The following is a 15224-nucleotide window of genomic DNA, read 5'->3' on the forward strand; positions in this document are numbered from 1 at the left end:
ATGTGGTGGACCCATTCACTAAGCAGATAAGTCAGCAGAAAACTGAAGCACATCTTGAGAAGATGGGGCTTAGATTTATGGCTGATTGGCTTTAGTGCAAGTGGGAGATTGTTAGAAGTATGCCCTAGAAGCCAATTTGGCTGACGCATTATTTTATTCTGGGACATAAATTTGTACTTGACCTAATTATGAATTTATTAAGTTGGGCATTCTTTTCATTCATGTTCTTATGTGTCCATGAATCGTCCAAGGAATTAATAAGATGATGACGCATATTCTCAAGAGTTGAGAATTTGAGGCATGTGTCATTGGTGATTAATTCCTGAATTGCTCCTGATCGATGGATCATCACGAGGACGGTGATCGATTCGCTGAGATTAGTGCACGGATTGCTTTCTTTGATGGACGAGTCTTGAGTCCACAGTGTGGCGACACTGGAGCAATTGTGCAAGTGCTTGTTAGGGAACAAGGGTACTGAGCGTGACCATAGCAAGTAGTCACTTGGATGTCTATCCACTCGTCAGTGACATACTTGATGCTGCAGTTGTATGACTGGTCCTTTGACCTGCGATGCCTCGGCTATTCACAATGAGGTTGCTGTAGTTTGACGAGCACATAAACATGGGCCCTATCCATTTGGGTCCTTGTGGTGCAGATTGGCTGCAGTAGGTTCATTGTAGGAGTAGGGATGCATCTAGATGGAATCTATCGACCTTGATAGATTAGGAGAGATCCTATGTGATTTATGAGACTGAGTTCGTAAATCCTTGGCCAAGGTAGTTTTTGGAAAAAGAGTTTTCCAATCTCGAACTAAAGTCAAATAAATTTTACATATGACAGATGATGAGGTTTGACGAGTTATCCATGACCTCCATCCTGTCGGGATCCATGATAGAGGGACTGTATCAGACACTAACTGCACCTAGAGGTTCATCTATTCCATTCTGCTGGGTTGCCACTACATGCTGCTAGGTGTCACTGGTGGATTGTGAGACTCAGAGGCATTCACATGATGATCAGTGAATCCGAATGAGAAGAGTGGAAATTGTTCCAACCCATTGAAAGAAGTTTCAATGATATTGTGATAGGGATCACAATATATCTCACTACCAGACAGAATAGAACCTATGGGGTCACACACATTAGAGGTATTGACCAATCCGATGGTTGAATTATGCTTTGGAATCACAAATAATTTATAATTATCAATTTGATGGATAATTGTTTTAACTCACTAAGAGTTAGTGAGTAGAAGAAGGAATAATTGCAATTGGATTGCAATTTAATTAAATCAATTGGACTTAATTAAATGGCTTGATCTTATTTAATAAGAGTCCTACTTGCAGTAGGACTTCTAGAGTCCTAATTAGATTAGGACTTCAAATTAAATTAGAGTCCTACTTGGAGTAGGATTCCTAAAGTCCTAATTGGATTAGGACTAAAATTATATGAGTCCTAATTAGATTGGGATTCCTAAAGTCCTAATTAATTTTGATCTAACAAATTAAGATGACTCCTAATTGGATTAGGATTGAAGAGTTCAATTGAGTCATGATTCAATTGAGTCCTAATTAGATTAGGACTCCAAGAGTCATAATTGATTTAATCTTATGGATAAATATGAGGGGACTAAAGGGGCTGAAAGTGGAGCCCACGTACCTCATGAGATGAGGCTTGGGCGTGGGGCATGAGAGGATAAAAGGGAGGGGCATGCCCCTCCTCTTGGTTTTTACGTGAAAAAAAAAAGAAAAAAAAAAAGAAAGGAGATAGACGTGAGCTCCTAATTTGTAGGAGCTCACACCTAGGGTTCCAAAAGGGGAGCATGTAGCCCCCTCCTCTCATCCCATACAAGATACGGCGGACCCCGCAAGGGAATTAATGGCATACTTCATTCAGCCGTTTAGGAGCTCCACACGCCTTAAAAGAAAGAATAAGGGGCGGACCCCACAAGGGAATAAAAGGCTATTTCCATTCAGCCGTGAGATCCTCTTAAAAAACCCTTTTTTTGAGCCGTGTGTGAGCTTCCTCGCTCTTGGGTTTTGTCAGCCGTAAGGCCCCTCTCTCCCATAGGGTTTTCAGCCGCCAGCAACTAACAAAAAAAAAAAAGAAAGAAGAAAGAGGGTGCAGCCCTTTCCTCCGTTGCTGGTTTTTGGTTCCAAAACAAAGAAAAGAAAAGGCTGCAAAGGATTTTTGGCCTTCTTCTTTTTCATCCACCCTTCTTCTTCCTCCTCCCTAAGGGAATCAAGAGTTGATTCAAAGGAAGGATTTCAGCCATCAAAAGTTATCTCTGCAAGGGAGCTATCACCCCGGGGAGATTCAAAGGCTTTGATTGGTCCTCTGCCTCGTGTGGATACCCGTAGAGGCCGGACGCTTGTGCGGCTTCAAACGAACCTTTCAACAAATACCATGATCATCAGATTGCGGTGAATATCTACCCGCACAAGGTGAAGATCTGATCTTCCTAATCTTATATAAAAGTTTCAATCCTAATCTATCTACGAACGTCAGTTTTAAAATACGTTCATGCGATGAGCGATGCGGATCTCGTGCATGCCCCTTCCGCTGCGTTCGTTCTGTTTATTTTGAGGCGTGCAGGGATTCCAACAGTTTCGAGACCTTTCGTAATTAGGTAAGAATTAAAACTTTTAAAACTATTAGGAAGATCAAATCTTCACCTTGCGCGGGTAAATGATCACCGCAAATCTGAATTCGTGGTTTTGGAAGAGGGTTCGCTTGAAGCCGTTCAAACGTCCGGCCTCTACGGGTATCCACACGAAGCAGGATCCGATCCAAGCTTTCTATCTCACCGGGGTGCTAGCTTCCTTGCAGAGATAGCTTTGATGGCTGATGTCCTCCCTCTCAATCAACTCTTGATTGTGCTTAGAAGGAGGAAGAAGAAGGATGAAGAAGAGGAAGAAGATGAGCCCCTACGCAGCCTTCTGCTGTTCCTTGCGTTGGATGAAGGAAGGGAAGGGAAAGGAAGCCGCCAACTCTTGGCTTTTCTTCTCCCTTTGCTTGTGGCTGAACCAAGAGGAGGAGAGGGGGCTTCCACGGCTTGAAGAGGAAGAAAAGGATTCAATCTTGAGGGGGGCCGGCCCTAGTCCTCCTTTTAAAGTGAGTGGAGCTCCTAACAATTAGGAGCTCCATGATAACTTACCAAAGAAGGGGCGCCGGCCCTAGCTCTTCATGTCGCCCTAGCCAAGTGGAGAGGGGCTGATGTCCCTCTTACTTGGTTAACCTAATCCTCTTTCAAAGAGGATTAGGTGCCTCTCTCATGGTTTAATCCTAATCTAATTAGGATTCGCCAAATTGGGTTCAATCTATACTAGTCCTAATCCAATTAGGACTTGAATGAACCATGACTCAATTGAACTCTTCAATCCTAATCCAATTAGGAGTCATGTTGATTCATTAGATTATTAATTAATTTAGACTTAAGGAATCCTAATCCAATTAGGATTTGTTTAATTTTAGTCCTAATCTAATTAGGACTCTATTTGAATCCGAAGTCCTAATCTAATTAGGATTTCTAGGAATCCTACTCCAAGTAGGAATCCTATTTTAATTCAAAATTCCTAATCTCATTAGGATTGTAGGAATCCTATTCCATGTAGGAATCCCAGTCCTACTCCAACTAGGATTTCCAGTCCTAATCCAATTAGGATTCTAGGAATCCTACCCGAAGTAGGACTCTTGTTTCAAGTCCAATTAATTAATTCCCTTGGTTCCTTCTTCAACTTCTTTATCAATCAAATTAATTAATTCTCTTTTATAGACCAAAAAGCAAATATAGCCGTTAGACACAAAGATATGGAAGTTTGAAATTCAAACAAACCTGAAAAAGTGTGTCAGTCGCGTCCCAGGCGCTCCGGAGACGTCTCCGCTTCAACACGAGACGTCTCGGCTGTATAAACTTTCTTTTGACGTTGTTTGGGGTCGACTCTGCGCTTTACGGGGACGACTCCGCAGAAGGACTCTTTGACTTCTTGTTTTTCTATTTTTCTGAGAGAGTCGGCTCGGCACTTTACGGGGACGTCTCGGGATGTTTACGCTTTTTGCATGGGGACGACTCCGCTGCCTCGGGGACGACTCCGCTGTTTTATCTCTGAAAAAATATGTCCTCTGGAATTCTCTGAGAGAGTCGACTCCGCTCTTTCAGGGGACGTCTCGGCAGTTCTGTCAACGAAAAACACACCCTCTGGAATACCCTGAGAGAGTCGACTCCGCACTCTCTGGGGACGACTCGGGAAGTCTGCTTTTTACTTGCGGGGACGACTCCGCTTCCTGTGGAGACGACTCGCGCGCATCCCTTGAAATCGGCCTTTCTGCCGCCTCTGAGAGAGTCGACTCCGCAGTGTTGGGAGTCGACTCCGACCCTGCGAGACGCCTCGCCAGGTGCCGGGGACGTCTCCAGACGTGCCAATTCTTCCTGTTTGTGCCAGAGACGTCTCTGAGACGACCCGGAGACGTCTCGGCTGTCCCTGATCTGTTTTCTTCAACTCAAAAAATTCTTCAATAAATTCTTGAAAAATATGAAAACTTGCCTAGACATTTCTTAACAATATTCTTAGTTAATCACCTGAAATCCTCAAATAAATTGTTAAGATAAATGGAATTAAACTCTAGTGTTTTGTATTCATCAAAATCCATTAGGGGGTCAACACTAATGGTTCTCCATGTTTCAAACCCATGATGAGGACAAGAGAGAAGCAAATCTTTAAATCTCTCCTAGCATTCATAAAATGTTTCATGGTTTTTTTGTTAAAAATTACTAATGTGCCTTTTCAAAAAGTTAGTCCTTTGTGCGGAAAAGAATTTTTTCAAGAATTCTCTTTGCATATCATGCCATGTTCCTAGCGATCTAGGTCTCAAGGAGTTCAGCCATGTTTTGGCTTTATCCTTTAAGAAAAAAGGAAACAAGATCAATTTAAGGACGTCTTCCGATACATTTGGCACTCTAAATGTGATGCTAATTTCCTCAAAATCCTTAAGGTGAAGATAAGGATTCTCGGATTCCATTCCATGATACTTGGGCAGCAATTGAATTACTCCGGGTTTGATTTCAAAGTGTCCTACGTTTTCAGGAATAATCATGCATGAAGGTTGACTAGTCCTAGTAGGGTGTAAGTATTATCGAAGTGTCATAACTGGGGGTCTACCTTCATCACCATAGTGACTTCCTACATCGTCATCAGGCATCTCACCAGATCTGAGATTTTGCGAAAGAGTTTTAATAATATGATCTAAGGAATTGTCAAAAGTTTTTCGATTCAAACGCCCAGTGTTGTCCCTATTCCAACCTAGCATACAAAATTTTTTTTTTAAAAAAATATGTTTTTTTTAAAAAAAATAAATAAATATAAATATAAGTGCCAACTAAAGATATCCTAAAACGACACCCTAAAACAAAAATCTATTCACAATCAAACATGCAACAAAATATTACACCTTAATTTCTAATATTTTTCTTAAATTTCTAGACAGCTCCTAACTGGTTTGAAGAGGGCACCTAAGCCTCCAATCCGGTCTAATGAACCGAGTTGACCAGGTAAGCTCCCAGATAAGTGGAGGGGTCACGATGCGTTCGCAAAGGTCCCACTTAAAACTCACTTGCCTCGAACAGATGAACTGTCTCCCTTATAGGGACAAAGCTTGCCTAGACATCAACTAAGCCACAGAGCGAAATTGGTGCAACTTTCGGTGGTCTTCGTCCTATTGAGCTCGAATGTCCTTAGGGGCCAATGTCTAGTTGATTTTAGTTAAGCTTAGGATATTTATGCAATGGGGTGATTTTTGGGCTAAGGACGAGTGATGAAATCCCGACCTTATCTTTTTAAATGGGTTCAGCCCTTAGAATATTTTATGCTGATGCCTTATACTATATGCAACAATCAAGAAATTTTTTTTTAATGTTTTATGACATGACATTAAATTTCATTGAATAGGTGATCAAGCAAATTATTTATTTTTTTTTAAATTTTATGAGTTGAAGTTTGAAATTTGAATTCTGAAATTTGAAATTTGAAATTTTAGGTTTTTTCTCTCTTTTTTTTTTTGAATAATCACCCTTGATCTTTTCTTAAAGTTTTTTTCTTACAAGGATTGTCCGCTCTGAAATGTCCCAGCTTCTTGCATTCATAGCATCCGATTTCCTCATTTTCCCTTTTCTTACATTTATCCTTGTAATAGGAACTCGAGGGACCTCTCCTCTGATGAAAGGACTTCTTTCGGTTGATGAATTTTCTGAACTTTCGCACGAGAAGAGCCTCATCATCAACTCCCTCATGATCTTCTTCTTCACTGCTGCTACTGCAAGATAAATTCTTGTTAGAAGAAGTAGATTTGAGAGCTATTACCTTTTTCTTATGAGAGGATTCTTCTTCGCTGTGTTGTTTCATTGTGAGCTCGTGCGTCATTAGAGATCCAAGAAGCTCCTCAAGTGGAAGCTTGTTCAAGTTCTTGGCCTCTTGGATTGCCGTAACCTTGGCCTCCCATAACCTTGGCAGACATCGAAGAATTTTCCTGACAAGGTCACTATTAGTATAATTTTTGCCAAGGCTTTTTAGGCCATTGACAATATCAGTAAATCTAGTAAACATGCAAGTGATAGTTTCATTGGAATCCATCTTAAATAATTCATACTTATGTACTAGTATATTTATTTTAGATTCTTTTACTTGATTCGTGCCCTCGTGGGTCATTTCAAGTCTATCCCATATCTCTTTTGCAGAATTGCAAGTAGAGACTCTATTGAATTCATTTCGGTCTAAAGCACAATAAAGCACATTCATTGCTTTGGCATTTAGTTGTGCCTTCCTAATATCATGATCATCCCAATCTTTTTCAAGTTTGGGTATAGTAACACCCTCTACAAAAATAGATGGAGTGTATGGTCCATTAACTATAGTGCTCCAAATCTCATAGTCTTGAGCTTGGATAAATATCCTCATCCTAGCCTTCCAATAGGAGTAGTCGGTTCCATTAAAGAATGGAGGTCTATGGGTGGACTGCCCCTCAATATGAGAAGATCCAAATGGGATTGTCATTTTGATCTTTTACTCTTTTGGTAGAAGAGTTCCTGCTCTGATACCACTTGTTGCCCAAAAAGACAACCCAAGAGGGGGGTGAATTGGGTTGTAAACAATAATTGCAATTTAAAACCTTAATGAGTACCTAATTAACCTTAGTTGCAGGTGGATTAATTAGTTTACTATATGCAGTGGATGAGGGGAATGGAAGAGACAATTAAACAGTCACAAACACAAGTGATTTTATAGTGGTTCGGAGCTAACCCTTGCTCCTACGTCCACTCCCCAAGCTTCACTTGGAAGTTCACTATAATCCCTCGGATTACAGCCGGTTGTTTTACAAGCTCACAACCCAACTTGTTGTTTTACAAGATCACAACGAACTCGGTCGGTTTTCACAGGCTCACCGACTAGAACCACCCGATTGTTTTCCCGGGATCACAATCAAACCCTTACACCGTTGGTTTTAACCTCGGCTCACCAACCAACCTTAACACCCTTGATTCAATCCCCTGATTGAATCAAGTAAGAAAAACAGTTTGTAAAGAATACAGGAAAAGCTTCTTAACAAGCAAATATGAGCAATATAAGAAATGTAGAGTTAGAAACCCTCAAACAGATATTGGAAGAGGAGGAAGGGCCTTCTCGAACTCTGAGTCTCCTCTTTGAATGCTTTGATGATCTGATGTCAGAGGAGAGCCTTGAATGCGAGGAAGACGTTTGGAGAGTAGACTTCAATGCACTTCTTTCTTCTTTCTCTTGTATTAACTCTTGAAAGGCTTTGATAGGTGGAAATCTCTTTTTGCTTTCAATGGAGTCTCACTTTCTTACTCTATTACTGTTCACTCTGGCTATTTAAGTCATCCCCAACGAAAACTAGCCGTTAGACATACTTTTGGAGCCGTTCTGCACAATCTGCAACTCCTGACAAAGTGTCCGTTGGGATCGGAGTCGACTCGCTCGATCTGGAGTCGACTCGGCTGTTGCTGGAGTCGACTCATGCTTTACTGGAGACGACTCGCCCACTGTTCAGGATTTGAATTAAAGTGCTGTCCCATTCTGGAGTCGACTCGGCCAAACTTGGAGTCGACTCGCCAATATTCGGAGACGACTCTGCCTTCTGGTGACGAGTTGACCCATTTGGTTTCATACTTAGTCAGTAATAGGTGTGAGTGCGAGTTGACCCAACTTGATTTGAACTCTTCTAATCGATTTAGGTTCAAACTGCGCGAACCCGAACTTAACAATTAGAATTCTTTCTAATTGGTGATCGAATTAAACTCTTTAATTCGATCAAACCTATAAGATAAGATTGACGTCTAGCAACGTGTCATGTCTATCCAAAAAATATAAAATTTGATGGAGATACCAAAAATACCCTTCAGTGGTAAGTTACCATGCAATTCAATCCTTTAATCAAACTGCATCCCGAATATGTATATGAGTATGAATATATGTCAAACTCAAATTCATATTCATATCTTTCTCAATATTCTAATGATAATTCGAGTAATGAAACATTAGAAACTCTTTCTAATTTTTATTCTGCTTTGATCAAAGGCTCGCTGAATTATCATATGATTAGAATAAATAGGATGCGATCTTCTCTTACTAGAAGTGATTAATTCCTTGTTGACCGACTCATAATCTTCGTAAACAATCCACCATATCCAGAAGACCTCATACATAACTTATTGTCATGAATGAGTGTAAATCAAAACATAGATTCACGTGCATAAGATACTATGTTGATCTCAGATCAAAGGATCAGTTGCACAACTCCTACTAAGAGAATCATCTTTGAACATGTAAGTAAGACTTCATAAGATTTCTCTTTGCAGGTCAATTCAGTGAACTCATTCCTCTAATGAGTATCCACATCTTTGTATTAGTGTCTCACACAAGTGATTGTGAGATCAATCACCCTCTGTATCGAGCATACATAAGATGTGCCAGTCTATCCAGTAACATTGATCTCCGACTCAATGTACCAACGACTGAAAATTCTTACGATTAGGGTTTTAGGATTTTAGGTCTCACTACTATGATCTCATCATAGCCTCAAAACCATTGCCCTAATCTAAGGAGTTTAATACAAATATAATCAACAGCATATGATGAAACACAATGCCTTTATTTATATTAAATATCATGTACATGATTTGGAAAATCAAAAGAAAACCCTTCGCAATACATATTGCGATTGGCTTGTAGGGCATCTATTCTTTCACTTACCTAGCCAATTGTTTGATTGCCTATTATGGATAAGCTTAAAGTTGATAAAAATACTACAGATATCCTTCATACCTCAACATTATTATGTCAAGATCCATGCTAGTTTGTTGTGCAACCACAAGGCTTGCAACGAGGACTGATGTTATATTGTCTTGGTGCATAGAGATGCTTATGGCATATTTTAATATGTTGCTTTATTGTGCAACCACAAGAGCAATATTATTTGAATATGACTGTATGAAAATGAAGTGTTTGACTTAACTAAAACATTATAGTTTGTTCTGCAACCACAAGGCTATAAGTGTTTTAAGAGGACAGGATAAAGTTGAGAATTGCATGAGATGCAATTGGAAAGAGTTTCCTACCTTTGAACTCATAAGGGTTTGTTGTATAACCACAAGGCTTTTATGAGGAATTAGGATCTCAATCCTACTTAGAAAAATTAGGTTTTCTCGTTTATCATAGGAGAGGGCTATGATATTCGATAAAAATAGTAAGAGTAACAATTAGATAAAGTTCTTGTCTAATTGCATATTTGTCATCATGATTGGTTTGCTTATATTAGCTTTGTTCTTTATTTATGTAGAATTAATTTTAAATTAAATGGCATCTTCACTATCACTAAGAGGAATCTTGGATGCCAACAAGTTGACCGGTCCAAACTATGTGGATTGGTTGAGGAATCTTAAGATTGTACTCACTTAGGAGAAAATTTTCTATATTTTTGAAACTCCTGATCTTGGAGATCTAGGGGATGATGCTACAGAAGAGGAGGTAGCCACACATAAGATGTGGAAGAATGACAGTCTAACTGTCAAATTTCCTATTTCTACATTTATATTTACATATTATTTGATTGTTACCATTAAGGTGATCTAGGCTTATAAGGATTTCATGTTAAGAGATTTTATTAAGAAATTTTTAAAATTTCTAGCTTCCGAGTGCCCATTATGACATGTTAAAACCCTGCAGTGGTATCAGAGCAATCCTTAATTGGTTCAATCAAGTGATTATGCATGATGTATGATTGTTAAATTACTATAAGATAGCAATGTCATATGTTTAGAAGAATGCTGAATTATATGATTCATATATGATATGATATATAATAAAATATCATGATATTAATTTTTCATATGAAGATATGTTGAAGCATGTTAATTAATCCAATCAATTGGTAATAATTTGTACATGCTATGAGATAGCCATGATGTATATATGCTATGAGATAGTATGATGTTATAAATGTCATGATATGAATTTTCATGTGAAGATATGTTAATTGATTTAGTTAATTGATAATAATTTATACATGCTGTAAGATATCCATGATGCATGATAGTTGGTTATGATTTATATATGCTATGAGATAGATATATAATTTGTTGTAGCATATACAAAGACATGTTCAATATGTTACAATTATAGAATGTGCATGAGACCAGTAAGCCCTCAATAAAAATTATATTAAGTCATAGTGTTGAAAAACTTTGAGCTGACCCATTCTAGAACAATTAATCTAATTGGTGTCTAAAGAAAGCACTAAAGGTGGTTCTCTAATTAGGACCTTACTCTCTGAGTAATGGCCTCTATGAGAAGTACACGCAAAGCCCTAGGTAGATCGTCTTCCGCGGGAGTGCTAGCTCGTGCAGGAACGTTGCAATGGCTGAAGCTTTTTCCTTCTAAACACTCAACCTTTGATTGTTCGTCAAGGAGATGGAGGATGGGCATGAGGAAGAACGAGAAGAAGGGATGGAGGCCCTCAGGGAATTTTTTCAGAATTTTTTGAAACCTCTAAATATTGTATATGTTGAACCCTAGGCATGGGGTTCTTTTATAGCCAAAAGACACCCCCACGTCTCACACCTAATTTAGCCAATTAATTTGGCTGATAAAATCCCCAAAAAACTCTGCTGATTTCGCAGCTAAGAGGAGATAAACATATCCAAATTTTGTGCATTTTGCATTCCTAAAAGATATGAATTCATACATCCAAAGTTTAGCCATAGACCACCCTATTTCATGCGCCATGCAATCTCTGCAAATTAGAAAATTCATCTAAATCTTTTTAGGAATATTTGAGGATCCATTTTTATAGAAAATATAGCCCCACACCTCCTCTCTTTCACGCCAATTTTTGGCCAAAAATAAAGAGGATAGAAATGAAAAATATTGGGGATAAATCAAGATGTCATTCTTCTCCAAGAAGATAAGGATGGGTTCCTAAAATTTAGGGATTCTTCTTCTTATCCAATTTGGATTATTTGGACTCATAATCTTAAGGTTTTCTAATTGATTTGGATCAAACCCAATCTAATTGGATCAAGTTCCATCAATTGGGTCAAGCTCAATCTACTTGGGTTGAATCCAATCCAATTAGGTCAATCCTATTCAATTTGGCTCAACCTAAGCCCAAATACTCAATCAAATTAAGTTCATTAGCAATCTAATTGCTAATTAATCCTCCAATAATTCAATAATTATTATAATACAATTTTTGCTTAGGATAATTTATCAATCGAATTGACCAAATTATCCTTGAATGATTCTTAATCAACAATCAGCCATTTGATCAACCTAAAAACTTCTATGCATGTGACCCAATAGGTTCGAACCTAAGCCGGTAACATAAGAATAATTTTTTGTACTAATCAAAATGACCATCTAGCAATGTTCAAAGCATTGAACTATAATTACCGTATAATTCATCCCTTTGACTCCTAATGCCAAGATGACTTAGAGCTCATTGTCAACCCTATAATTAGTACATCCATTATGTGATTAACTTTAGATATCCCGTGACTCCTCTCTGGGATTATCCTGGCTTTGTTAAATTAATCACAAGACATTATCTTTTATTTTCAGGAGGGATCAATTCCATCTTGACTCACAACTGACTACACAAGTACTTGACTGCACCCGGTGACCTTCCGTCACTGAATTAGAAATTCGGATAGTCCGGTACCAAAGTATAGTGAGTTGCTTGCTAATCACTGTGGTGATCTCAGGTCTGTGGGATACTTATACCCATATCCACTCGAAACATCTCTCGACAGTAGAGTATTCCGAAATTGGTCACGTTCAGTGAATGTACTCTTACACTTCACCTGTGTGATATATCAGTATCTTCACACCCCTTGGTTAAGAGGACAACCAACGTATATGTCACACAACGACCTAATCTCGATAATGCTGTCGTCCTAGTAACAGCATATCATTTGATCTCGAACAATTTTAAGGACTTGAAGATAAATCCTCCTTTATCATAAAATAAGTCCTAAGGACTCCATCATATAAGAGCTCATTTGAAGATGTACAATAAAATGATAAATAATGCCAAATAACACTTTATTAATTTATCAACTCATTTAAAAAATTCAATTATCAATATGCTGACGATTGACACTTAGGATACAAATCTCAACACAAATAAGGTTTTCTAATTAATTTGGATCAAGCCCAATCCAATTGGATCAAGTCCCATAAATTAGATCAAGATCAATCTACTTGGGTTAAACCCAATCCAAATAGGTCAAACCCTGATGCAGCTCAAATTAAATCCTATCCAATTTAGCTCAACCTAAGCCCAATTACTCAATCAAATTGAGTTCATTAGCAATCTAATTGCTAATTAATCCATCAATAATTCAATAATTATTTTAATACAACTTTTGCTTGGGATAATTTGTTAATCAAATTGACCAAATTACCCCTGAATGATTCTTAATCATCAATCAGCCATTTGATCAACCTAGAAACTTCTATGCGTGTGCCTCCATAGGTTCAAACCTAAGCCGATAGCATAAGAACAACTTCTTGTACTAATCGAAATGACCATCTAGCAATGGTACCCGATGTCCGGATAGGCCGAATGATTGCAAAGCAACATTCAAGAACCCTTGGACTATAATTACCGTGTAATTCAGACTCTTAATGCTAGGATGACTTAGAGCACATTGTCAACCCTATAATTAGTACATCCATTATGTGATTAACTTTAGATATCCCATGACTCCTCACTAGGATTATCCTGACCAAGGTTTTGCTAAATTAATCACAAGATATTATCTCCTATTTTCAGGAGGGATCAATTCCATCTTAACTCACAACTGACTACGCAAGTATTTGACTGCACTCGGTAACCTTCTATCACTGAATTAGAAATTCAGGTAGTCCGGTACCAAAGTACAGTGAGTTGCTTGCTAATCATTGTGGTGATCTCAGGTCTGTAGGATACTTATATCTATATCCACTCGGAACATCTCTCGATAGTAGAGTGTTCTGAAATTGGTCACGTTCAGTAAAATATACTCCGACACTTCACCTATGTGATATATCTGCGGAGTTACGCTCCGTTCGATGCGACGTTCGCAGCGGAATTCGAACGGAACGTCATTCATCGCATGAACGCACCTCGGATCGTAGGATTCAAAAATTTTTCTGGATTCAAATCCAGAAGATCTTCGAATTCATTAGGGAGGGGAGATTAGGATCTAAGGAAGGTTGATTAAGATTCATAAAACTGAAACTAAAATTAGAAGAAATTAATTTGAAGATATCATCTTCAAAAATTCTGTAGATGAAGAACACCGCAGCCTGATGATCTATCTAGGTTCCTGTTTGAGCCACACAATTGTCCGGCCTCTACAGGTATCCACACGAGGATCTAATTATCTAAGATAGGGTCTTATCGGAGTGCTAGCTCCTTGCAAAGACCTCTCATGATTATCATATAGATTAGAAGATAAAAATCTGCAACATACCTCCTTAAAGAAGAACCCTTTCTTCTTCAACCTTGCTCGCGATGGAGGAAGAGGAAGGAGGAACCTTGCACGTGGATCTTCCTTGCCTTACTACCATGGAAGAAGAGGAGGATGAAGACCCCTTGTTGCCGTGGAGAAGGAGGAAGAAAGAAGAGGAGGCGTGGAGAGGAAGAGGAGAGAATTAATTCATAACTTCTCCCTTGCTACCCTTTTATAGATTGGGTTTAGGGCTCCTCCTAATCTTATTAGGAGTATGGTGTTGTCGGCGCCCCGCACCGGAACCCACTCACACCAGCGCCGCCACCGACGTCGGACAAGCAAGAGAGATACAAACGGATAAGCACTCTCTCGCTCCCTCGACTCCGGACTCAAGGATCACCTCTTCGCTCCGCCTACGAAGGGCAAAAGATTACCCCGTGGTATCAGTAGGATAAAACACTTGAGCACCGCAACGGATTATCAAAGATCAAAGGAAGAAGAAGGAAGAAAATAGCAAAGCAAACACAAAAATGTAACGAGGTTCGGCTACAAATAGCCTACGTCCTCCACCGCTCCAAATCTCAATAAGGATGAACTGATTACAGAGATAGCACACACCCGAACGATCACAAGCGATCGATCTACAAGAGATTCACACAGAATTCCCTTTGCACAAGAAGTAGGATCCCAATCATCTTCTTCTCTAGAACCCTAGCCTCACAAACAAGAGTCTCTCTCAAATATACGGCCAATAATCCTACCCTAGGGCTCTCATGAGTCCTATATATAGCCTCAAGACCTTCAGATGATCATAGCCGTCGAAACGCCACCAAAAACACCAAAAAAAAATCGTCCGTACGATTTTTCGCGAGCCCGAGTCGACTCGGCTGAAGTCCGAGTCGACTCTGGCACGTCTGAACAACTTCCAGTTTAACTGGCACGATCTCGAGTCGACTCCACTGTATCTCGAGTCGACTCGACGATGCTCCGAGTCGACTCGACTGTAGTTCGAGTCGACTCTGACAGTCCAGACAGAAACATGGTTTTTGCGGCTTTCTCCTCTCGGGTCGACTCGACAGACCTCGAGTCGACTCGACTGTTCCCGAGTCGACTCGACTGAAGCTCGAATCGACTCCGACAGTCCGCCAGACAGAAAACTATGCAGAATTGATTTTTCTTCAATTCTCTTCATCACCAAAGGTCTCCACATACCCCAACA

At 39.3% G+C, this 15224-nt stretch overlaps 1 pseudogene; it reads left to right on the plus strand.

The window, feature by feature from the left end:
* Positions 1–4684: 4684 nt before the first annotated feature.
* On the plus strand, positions 4685–4782 carry LOC120105172 (small nucleolar RNA R71; annotated as a pseudogene).
* Positions 4783–15224: the final 10442 nt, after the last annotated feature.

This window comes from Phoenix dactylifera, chromosome 18 (genome assembly GCF_051530095.1).
Source record: "Phoenix dactylifera cultivar Ajwa chromosome 18, Ajwa_hap1_PhDact_Kaust_v1.1, whole genome shotgun sequence".
Taxonomy (NCBI): Eukaryota; Viridiplantae; Streptophyta; class Magnoliopsida; order Arecales; family Arecaceae; genus Phoenix; species Phoenix dactylifera.